At 37.1% G+C, this 11,282-nt stretch overlaps 1 long non-coding RNA gene across 1 annotated transcript; it reads left to right on the top strand.

Annotated features, from left to right (window-relative positions):
* Positions 1-25: 25 nt before the first annotated feature.
* Positions 26-6,328, top strand: LOC124177984. Its single transcript, XR_006869700.1, has 3 exons — positions 26-117; positions 1,723-1,929; positions 5,244-6,328. It is a non-coding gene; the product is annotated as an uncharacterized LOC124177984 (long non-coding RNA).
* Positions 6,329-11,282: the final 4,954 nt, after the last annotated feature.

Below are 11,282 nucleotides of genomic sequence, written 5' to 3'. Positions count from 1 at the left end.
TACGGCCAAGGTGCCGGGCGTCTAAGCAAGGACTGATGCCGCAGAATTCTTTGCAGAATCCAAGAGAAAACAGCGCCGAGATCTGGTGGGGTCAACACTGTTCCTCACTCGGGGCTCGTACGTTTATATATTTACGTAATCCTTGACAGGAGTCGCTTAGTAATTTACGACCACTTCATTTGTAGTTACAGGACTGTGCACGATAAATTTGATTCCCACTTCTCCTCACTTATTGTTAATTCGATTTTGGTATCTTATCGTCAATCACCTGAATTCCATAATATACCAATCATACTCTTCCATTTATACCCACGAATGTATGTATTATGAAAAAAATACTCGCACCTCGACAGTAAAATTATATGGTTACACGGTCGAGTGGAAATTTATATTAAAGCCAATTAGCTCGGTCTTGCATTCACTGTAATGACATTATTCTCTGAGGGTTCTTGGATATTTTTCACCACGGCAACGTCGTGTAACTTGCGAAATTCAACTTTGAGGAAAATAGTTGTTGCAGCAATATCATATTCTCCGATTTATAGTGAGCATGAAGAAAACTCATCATTATATTCGCGGCTTCGTGTACTCACAATTTTATTGCAGCTGAAACACACATACAACTTTCTAAATTTATGGTAAGCATAACGATGATATTTTACTCAACGGTTGTGCCAAGCTTGCGTATCAATTTTATCAAATGCAGACTGCATACGGTAGTCTTCGAAATGAATTACTGGTATTGTTGGTTTTACACTTGACCCCAAGCCGCGAATAGCTTCCTACATTTATTGCTGTTTTTTAAACCAAGCAGTACTACGGTAAATATTAGGTAGACACGTTCTTCTGCCCTCTATTAATATTATTCAACAATTAAATGAATTGCTTCAATATTCATTTCTCCCAGTGTATATATTGCAACGACAGGTGATTGCGAATGGATGAGGAAGAAAATTTTATTCTGTAATTTATATTGATAAAACTGCAGTAATTTGAAACCTAGAGGAATCTTATACTTCTGAAGTGACTCAGCTATAAAGCGATTCGCTATCAGATTTATCAATAAGACGAGTAGACCAAGGCCTATAAGGCGGCAGATTTGAGAAACAATACCGCAAGACATAAAAAAATACGGACTTTTCCGAATTCTAGCTTTTTCCAAGTATTCCGGACAATTTCTACACTCATGTTGAATTTAAGTTGACTTCGATAACTCATTGAATTGTAACTTGAAATGAACGTGAAGTGAGCAAATTTAATGTCTACCCTGGTCACTTGAAATGATAGGTGTGTTATAAGACTATAAAAACTGCTAAAGCATTCGCTTCAAAAACGAAAAAATTCCAAAATAAACAATAAAAAATTCATTCGAATAAATGGATTCGCAAATTTCTTCGATTAAAACGGCATTATAAAGACCTAATTTATTATTGAATAGATCAAATTATAGCGGAGTGTACAAATTACAACTTTCTTCTTGTATAGCTTTTTATTTTTAATAACTTCTGGTGACTCTGCTTGTAATAAGCGTGCGCGCAAGTTTGGTCATTGTTTCTAAGGTTATTAAGTACCATTATGTCTTGCCAATTTCCAAATTCCGCAAAGAAACTTGAAAATATTCAATGAATAGGGAAGTTACTGTTTTCATCACAGCACGTAAAGTCTGTTGAATTCTAATCCTTTGTTTTCAATTTGAAATGTGGTGATCGCTGATTACTAAAGTCCAGTGGGAAGGAGTGTCGAGACAACGGTGCAAACCGGCAAAAAAACATGACAGATATTGACGAGCTTGAGTACGAGGTCAAGCGAGTTGGAACTGAAACCAGAGTAGCATCATTACAGGAGAATGATCTCTGTACGCTCTGAGACTGTTCACGGATGAAAGAAAACGGGAGTTGGCAAGGAAAAGAATTCAGCATTACAGCAAAGGTACTGTCCCAAATTTGAATATGCTTTTGAATGGACAATTATTGTCCATTGTCGGTGACCGAAGTTTAAACAATCGAAATGAAGAAATATCACAGGTAAATCGAAAGTACCGAGTTTGAAATCCTCGGTATGATATTTTTAGAGTCCTCGAATTTACGCAATAAGGCATCTATCACGCAACGCATCCTGCCTGTTACACAATAAATTTTCTCTTCAATTATATTATACGTATTTACTTCACTCTGTAGAGTCGATTCAAGATCCGTTGGTTCATTGCAGAAAGAGGCAGATCGACTGTCCTATTATTTCACATACGAAATTACTGATTATAGAGCTTCTGCGAAAAGGTATAATTCCGTCATAAAAGTGCCTGTAGAAATCCAAATGTTAAACATATTGAATTAAGATTCACGCTAGCGAATCAACGCCAAGAACTATTTATCCGTCCTAACTTCTTGCTTGTTTCACGATGCCATATCTTCGATAGCAGTATATATTGTTCAATAAAATTTGCGAAATTTTGGTTTCAAATGCCCCGTTTCACTAAAATTCAAAATAATCGTTCAATGGATTCGTCTTTATCGATTCAATCGAGTCATATTCGATTTTTTTGGACTCGATTAATCGATGCATCAATTATTTTTAGCTTATTGTTAGTGGCCGTCGTCAGTCCAAACCTCACACTAAAGAAATAATCTACACTCATTCATGAAAATAAACCAATAATTGACTTGACGGTCAGAAAACAACCAGTCAAATCAGTGAGTGCGAATCATGCGCTCATGAAGTGCATTGCTCGCTCGTAACAAGGATGTAGGGTGATTAGGGTGTTATAGAAGAAAATAACTTGCGTTTTTCTACCGTGGCACCCTCTTGGAAATTTTTTTAGGCTAAAAGAGTGATTCTGTCCAACAGATCAGCGTTCTACGCTATGTGAAAGATAGCGCTCATTTCACTTTTCTCTTTTTTCACATTTTTTTTGAGTGTACTTTATTACTTTATTTATTGTTATTGAATTTTCACGTATTTACCTACTCTAATTTATTTCTATGCGTGCTTGCCTAGCACTTATAATCATCCCTAGGTTTACTCATAATTCTATCTTAATGGATACCTATTAACTTATTTTCATTTTTGTTAACGATTTTCGCTCGTCGACACGATTCAGTAACATGTTTGACATGCTGATGACCTTCAAATTAACATTACATTCCTGCCATCGAATATTGCCGACGGCGTTAGTAAAGTCCCGCCTGATGTAAGCGCGACTAATTATTGTGCCGGTAACAATTGCTTGAGAATTAATTTTCGAAAAATCAAGGGAATGTTTTGCGGTAGTTCCAAGTTCATTAACAGGTTAGATTCTTTTCAGCGCCCACTGATTACTATCGGAAATCGTACAATCAATAATTTAATAAATTCCGGAATCTTGATCCATAATTATGACTCCGACACTAGCATGACGTAACGAACACGTTGATCTGGCATATACCTATGTGGCAGGGTGAACAGGGTTTCGTATCATTTGAAGACCACCAATGAACTGTTTTCTGGATCCTCTTCGTAAATGATTGATTACGGCTCTTATATTTCCTCACCTCGACTATTGTTCAGCAGTTTATAACAACCTACCTGGCGTGTTCGATATCAAGCTCGAACGACTTATTAAAGTCTGTGTTAGATTTATCTCATGTGTTGCGAGGAGAATGAGCACATTATGGGATTCCGACTTGAGCTGGGTTGGCTAACTCAGCGATGTAGGAGTTTATACTCAATTGTTTCTTATCTTTTTACCATTTTACGCTCTGGTAGGCCAGCTTATCTAGCTGAGGTGTGGTTGCAACGTATTGTTGCTAATGTGGGGGCTACTGCTCGGCTTTGGATTCCGCCTTGCCACGCTGTCTGTTTTCAAAAGTCATTTATAGTTACTACCTTCAACTTGCGGAATTCACTTCCATCGGTTATTGTTGACAGTGATACGTTAGCTACATTCAAGGCCAAGCTTTGTACATATTACGTACACCTCGAACAGCAAAGATTCAATTCTCTGCAGTAGTTGTATTCCTTCTTCGTCATTTCGTGGCTATTTTATTTCATTTTATTTCACTTTATCAACTTTATTTTTATATTTATCCTATTTATTGTTCCCTACTTTACTAGTCCGCTCTTTGCCATTGTCACGAGTTAATTTTCGCCCTGGCTCTATTTGTTTATTTATTTAGTCATCTACTTATTTACTCATATATTTTCTTATGTTCCCCGAGTTGTTATGCTCAAATACTTACGGTATGTCTTAGTTTTTACGTCGTCTTCTCTGTTTTGTCGTCCGCGAATTCACTCCGCATTTTTCTTCTACTCTTTAAACTAATATTTATTTTTAATTTTTACCTCAACATTTTTTATTTAGATTAATTCTTATTTTTTACACCTGTACCAATTCTTTTATCAAATTTCTTCTGTCTTGACTTATGTTATTTTTACTTTTATCTATTTTCTTATTTATTTATTTCATCATTATTTACTGCTCATTTTAGTCCAATCCATTTTTATCTCTCTTCTTCTGTTATTCTTTTTCAACTTCAGTTTGAATTTTGTTGTTGGTTTTATTGTATTTTGTGCTTATACACATTTTATATTTATATGACGCATGTTCTATATACCGCCTGAGCGGACTCGTCCCAGTGCAAATAAACATTTTTCTGTCTCTTCAGGAAGTGCATTTCACGAAAAATACCTTTCCCAAGTAGACTGATAGTCCGCGTTATCGATTCCTGTTGTGAAAGTTATTTATCTTTTTTATCTCTTCAGATTACTTGTGAATACATTAAAATGTCATCATACTATAACAGCTCCGGCATCAGATACCGGACATCATTTCATCCTGATGCATAGTATCTGAGTGGGGGTTGGTGAAAGTACTCGACTGTCGGAATTGTCGCATAGCAAAATCTTCCAATAAGTATCGAAAACATTTGCGGTTACATACAGATATATTACAAATATGTCACATGCGTGTACGTGGGTCTATCCCTAGAAAGTCCATTACCCCGTATGGGGAAAAAATTGTGGTTTTGTTCTGCTGTTGGCCTTGTGGGCACAGGAGTTGTACCGTACACCTTAAGGACGTACAAAACCGCTGTTCTTCGTTTGTTTCGACATCTTTTGCTGGAAATTCTTGTTCAACGAAACTATAATCTTACCGAATACGCATTCATGTAACAAATTTAAATCAAATCTCTATTCCATATCCATCCTCGAATAAGATATCTGAATATAATAACGTTATATAATAACAGTTGTTGATTATGTTTCAGGAATGTTGTGATATTGTTTGTGTCAACATGTAAATGGGGACGATGACAACACGCGCTCACTAGCCACACCTACTCAGAATACAAAGATGAGGCATCAGCACTACCAGTACTTCGAAACGTGAATCACTTTTTGCAGACCAGCACGACGGAGATTCCTCTTCTTATCTCTTCTTCCTGATCGGACTCTACTGTTACGCAGTTCGCATCGAGTGCGCATGTGTAGTGGTGCACAGTGCTTTTTAATGCGCGTGCGCAACAGCACGCAGTGCTCAATACGACAAAGTGCGCACGCGCAACAGTGCATAGTGCTTTATACGGTTCATGCTCCACAACAGCTTTGCACACCGCTGTTTTAGGCCCGTATTACAGATATTGAAAATCAAATTTTCGGCGCATATACGATAATAACGCTTTGATACATGGTGACGAGCTGGAGAACTGTTATACTACAGTACTGACACTTCTGGCGCTATTATTCTTACATCATGTAACTCAACGCAAGGATTTTGACAAGCTATTTTTCATTTAGTTCAAATTTTCTTCATACTTTTATTATTCTAATAATATAAATCCATGTTATTTGCCCATACTGGAAAATTCTAACATGCGACGAAATTTTGCAATTTCTAAGAACTATGGAAAATGAACACATAAATCCATATATGAAATCATTAAAGCTATTTAAAGATAGGTGTAATAGTCGTTACTTTGATTTCAGCTATTTTCCTTCATATGCGATTCAAAGATGAGATCATTTACTGAACTTAATTGGTACTTATCTCAGTATTTAATGTACATTGGCATGTTAGAAAGAATTTACTTGATTTTTGTACAATAATGGCGAAACTCAGTTCTTTCGAGCTAAGACAACCTAATTTTAACTTCCGATTATAATTTCTCTATCAAAACCTGTATTATTCTACTTGTTTTGATTGGCGTTAACCGTAACGGTTACTTTGTAAATTTCCATTTCGACAAAATGTTAAGTCGTTCTTCCACCTGGGTCTTTATTTTGCTCCTCCTATAAAAAAAAAAATGGTAGGTACGTTTCGATTCGGCTATTTTGTAATACACAATACACAATTGCAACAGAGAAAGGGGATTTTCCAGTTACTCCATTCTTCAAACCCTTCGAGTTACAACGAGTCATATACGGTATTATTTCCCAACAATGCATACATTTCCTACTGTACGATTGAATCCGGATTCCTTCAAAACATGTAGTCATTTCAATTAAGAACCAGTAATTAAACCTTGGACTGTTATTCCTTCCAAAATACGTACTCAAATATTCCTAATCGCAATCGTGTCATACATTTTACTCGCTTACAAACATTCACCGGGATGTGCTAGTAATGGCTTTGCTGGTGTAATAGAAATAGCAATAACGAGACACAAATCGTAAATAAATATACGCAAATATGTTACTAATAATATATTGAATTTATTATACTGATTAACAATTGCACTTTAATAAGCGTATATCATCGTAGTTTATAAACTACGTCGTAATATAACTTGAAATATTCGTATGGGGTTCGCTTCGCTACACTTCAATTTTCGAAGCTTTTTCGTTGAGATTGCATTAACGTTATTTATTTCAGGAATTCGTATTAGCGAACTGATAGCATCATGTCAATTCGAAATTAGTATTATCATCAATTATTTCCATGGTTCTTACTTCTCAAATTAAAGTATACTGTAGCGAATTGTATAATCGCTCGGATGCACTACATTGCCGCGTACTATACGTGTATTTCAAGTAAGGTAATGTTAGCATGATTACGTTTCGCTTAACGTAAGCACTACATTGGACGTAATCGAAGAAAGTCGGCTGGTATTGGAATAAATTGGTATTCAATGGAAACCAGGTGATATTTTCTACCATATAGGAATATTACGAAGTAACCGGTACATCGTTTTAATATTCTATAACAAATAAGAACTATACTTGTCGCAATTATACATAGCAAAATTATCATTTCACTCCTTGCGTTTGTTCTGTGTGCGCTAACATGTACGTTATGTAATGTACAGAATAAATTGAAACTGCACATACAGCTTCATTTTAATTACATATATCTTATTTGAAGGCGATGCACTGTTGTGCGAATATACTGAAATACTGCAGAGTGGATAATTTTTCCTAGGCCTTTAAGGGGGTATTCTGGTCTAGAAATTTGGAGAAACTGATTTGTTTGTTTTTTTTTTGCGCACTATTATAGCTACATCTTTTACGAATATTTTGGCTTCAACCTGACGACAAATTTACAAAAATGAAGAAAGTACTTGAGTGAAATAATGTACGATCGCTCGGCCTCGAGGCTAGAAAAATCGGCCTATACGAAAGCTATGAATGCGACAGAAGATCGCGCAGCTGACTCAGAAATAAGCCTCAAAATCGGGGTCAAAACGTTAAACTTTAAGCGCGTTTATCTCAAAACCGTTGAACAGTGGGCTTTTCGTAATTTTTCTTTCTCTTCTTGGTACGGGCTATAGCAACATTATTACTAATCAAGAAGACTCGGTGTTTTTCTGTTTCGGATGAATATTGAGGCATAGTTGTGAGTGTGCAAATGGTCTTAGAACAATTGGATGTTGCTCTCACGTTGCTGCTATTGTTTATTATTTGTCACACGGAAGATATTTGACAAAGATTCTGAGGCCTGCTGAAACACTAAGCAAATTATTTGATACAGACAATGTTTCACCTGTGATTGAAGATGATAGTGATGAAGACTGATAAAATAAGACATAGCATTGTTTTTTATATATTAAAGATATATCTTTCAAACATTTGTTGTTATTTATTTATAATTTACGAACTAAAATCTGTTTCTTATGTTATAAGTGTGAAATGTTTATCATATTTTCGTTTATTTTCATTCATATTTAATGATTTAATTCTTCATTTAGAAATGACAATTTCAAATGAATTACGAAAATATATGTTATCGAGGAAAATAAAGATTCAAGCTTAAAATACATAAATAAAGTAAATATTTGCATGAAAAATGATTTTTATTTTTTTGTAATATGGCGTACCTTTGTTTAACATCTTGAAAGTTCGTACACTCGTAGAAAAATGGATGAGGAATTCGAAAAAAATGGTTTCGTAATTGTACCAGAATCGCATCATAATGAAAAATCAAAATTAAAACAAAAGTGCCATTATTTTTGAGGTTCTTATTAACCGATATAGTTTACATTTTTTTTCCTCAAAGCTAACATCAGCCCCCAAAACATATCAAAAATTCAAATCAATTGATTCACGCGTTCCTGAGAATGTTCATTTTTTCCGATTTTCATACATTTTGCTTTTTCTCAAAAACCAATTGGGTTAGAGATCTGAAACTTTCAGGATCTGATTATCTTATTAGTACCTAAGAATCCTCTCAGTATCGTGCTCATATCTTTCAAGGGCAAATTCACTATGCTTATACCCCTAGGGCCAAATTTCTGTGAAAAAAAGGATTGTAAAGATATGCCTATTGTTTTTTACATTATGCCCGGAATCCAGAACCTTGGACCGAATTACTCCCTTTATAGTGGAGTTGCGATGTTTTCAGGTATCTTATAGTCAACAAGAGTCCAGAAGCACCTGCTGAAAAATGTCGAAAACACAGGGTCTCGTTTTTTCGCTGTAATTTCAGATGAGTTGATCGCAGCGTATTGGGACTGCGCCCAATCAATTTTTCTCGCAAAATTACGTCGGAATGGTGCATGAAAGACTTCATTCCAGCATTTTTCAAAAACGCGAAAATTTTCGCCAAAAATGCAAAGGGGTTAGCCTTACTTTTTTTTCATTTTTGGAGCCGAAAATTTTTGGTCTCAGATTCGATTTGAATGACCCTTACCTGACTAATTGGACCCTCAGGAACTCGAAAAACGCAGCAAAAAGAGTGTAGGACCAACAGGAGAGAAATGGCGACCGAAAAAGCACCTGCTGAAAAATGTCGAAAACACAGGTTTTGTTTTTCGGCTGTAACTTTCGATGCGTTGATCGCAGCGCATTGGGACTACGCCCAATCGATTTCTCTCGCAAAATTAGGTCGGAACAGTGCATCAAAGAATTGAGTCCAGCATTTTTTTAAATCGTTGAAATTTCCGTCAGAAGTCTAAGGTGGTTAAGTTGAATTTCTTTCGTGATTTTCAGAGCAAAGAACATTTCGACTCGTTAGCTGACTCGTTAACTGAAGAATGAATCTTTGGTGGTCCACGCCTGACGATCGAAGGGCCAAGCCGCTTCAGTCTGCAATTGGCAGGAAAGATGAAGTGCGTATTTCTTGTCTGGAATGTGAGAACCGAAATCATTATACGTCATATCATATCATCATACATCATACATCATACATCATACATCGTACATCATACATCATACATCATACATCGTGCATCATACATCATCATACATAGTATTAAAGGTCGAAACCAAAGTTTGGATGTCGGATGTTGAGAAAGTTACGTCACCAATTCAAAATCAGCTAGCCGAATTCCTCAGTCTGGAAACAACCGCGCAGTAGAGCGGACGGATGAGAGTCGCGCTCCGCAAATTTCGAGTACCGGGTTCTCAACCTCCCGGATCCCGCGCTTCGGGTCCGCTACGTATTTCGAGTACCGGGTTCTCAACCTCCAGGATACCGCGCTTCGGGTTCGCTACGCGGTGAAACTCGACTTCCAGGATAAGCGCTCCGTGGTTCCCGGTTCATGTTTACAATAAATTATTTCAATTCGTTTTTCGCGCAACCCCAAATTCGGTAGCTGTCAGTCCGCTAATAAAATTTCTCGACTTCCAGGACAAGCGCTCCGTGGTTCCCGGTTCATGTTTACAATAAATTATTTCAATTCGTTTTTCGCGCAACCCCAAATTCCGTAGCTGTCAGTCCGCTAATAAAATTTCTCGACTTCCAGGACAAGCGCTCCGTGGTTCCCGGTTCATGTTTACAATAAATTATTTCAATTCGTTTTTCGCGCAACCCCAAATTCCGTAGCTGTCAGTCCGCTAATAAAATTTCTCGACTTCCAGGACAAGCGCTCCGTGGTTCCCGGTTCATGTTTACAATAAATTATTTCAATTCGTTTTTCGCGCAACCCCAAATTCCGTAGCTGTCAGTCCGCTATTAAAATTTCTCAACTTCCAGGACAAGCGCTCCGTGGTTCCCGGTTCATGTTTACAATAAATTATTTCAATTCGTTTTTCGCGCAACCCCAAATTCCGTAGCTGTCAGTCCGCTAATAAAATTTCTCGACTTCCACGATAAGCGCTCCGTGGTTCCTGGTTCATGTTTACAATAAATTATTTCAATTCGTTTTTCGCGCAACCCCAAATTCCGTAGCTGTCAGTCCGCTATTAAAATTTCTCAACTTCCAGGACAAGCGCTCCGTGGTTCCCGGTTCATGTTTACAATAAATTATTTCAATTCGTTTTTCGCGCAACCCCAAATTCCGTAGCTGTCAGTCCGCTAATAAAATTTCTCGACTTCCACGATAAGCGCTCCGTGGTTCCTGGTTCATGTTTACAATAAATTATTTCAATTCGTTTTTCGCGCAACCCCAAATTCCGTAGCTGTCAGTCCGCTAATAAAATTTCTCGACTTCCACGATAAGCGCTCCGTGGTTCCTGGTTCATGTTTACAATAAATTATTTCAATTCGTTTTTCGCGCAACCCCAAATTCCGTAGCTGTCAGTCCGCTAATAAAATTTCTCGACTTCCACGATAAGCGCTCCGTGGTTCCTGGTTCATGTTTACAATAAATTATTTCAATTCGTTTTTCGCGCAACCCCAAATTCCGTAGCTGTCAGTCCGCTAATAAAATTTCTCGACTTCCACGATAAGCGCTCCGTGGTTCCTGGTTCATGTTTACAATAAATTATTTCAATTCGTTTTTCGCGCAACCCCAAATTCCGTAGCTGTCAGTCCGCTAATAAAATTTCTCGACTTCCACGATAAGCGCTCCGTGGTTCCCGGTTCATGTTTACAATAAATTATTTCAATTCGTTTTTCGCGCAACCCCAAATTCCGTAGCTGTCAGTCCGCT

The sequence above is a fragment of the Neodiprion fabricii genome, chromosome 3 (genome assembly GCF_021155785.1).
Source record: "Neodiprion fabricii isolate iyNeoFabr1 chromosome 3, iyNeoFabr1.1, whole genome shotgun sequence".
Classification (NCBI taxonomy): Eukaryota; Metazoa; Arthropoda; class Insecta; order Hymenoptera; family Diprionidae; genus Neodiprion; species Neodiprion fabricii.
The sequence above is the reverse complement of the archived record's forward strand: the minus strand, read 5'-3'. Positions and strand labels throughout refer to the sequence as shown.